This window comes from Cyprinodon variegatus, unplaced genomic scaffold (assembly GCF_000732505.1).
Source record: "Cyprinodon variegatus isolate N-32 unplaced genomic scaffold, C_variegatus-1.0 Scaffold99, whole genome shotgun sequence".
Lineage (NCBI taxonomy): Eukaryota > Metazoa > Chordata > Actinopteri > Cyprinodontiformes > Cyprinodontidae > Cyprinodon > Cyprinodon variegatus.
In genome coordinates this window covers 961,384-961,593 of record NW_015150552.1, presented here as the reverse complement: position 1 = coordinate 961,593, position 210 = coordinate 961,384, and positions in this window count along the sequence as shown.

Here is a 210-nt window from a genome sequence, read left to right as displayed (position 1 = left end):
TTCTGTCTCTGTGGATCAGAGCCAATCCCTGATGCAGCCCCACTTTCACCTTAAACTCTCTCACACCCACAGCACACCTAAACATGGTCCTACAGCTGTAAGACATGTCAAGCATAACTTTAACACTGTACTGTCCTCTACGAATACATAAATGTACACACACATATGTATGTATGTATATATATATATATATACATATATATATATATA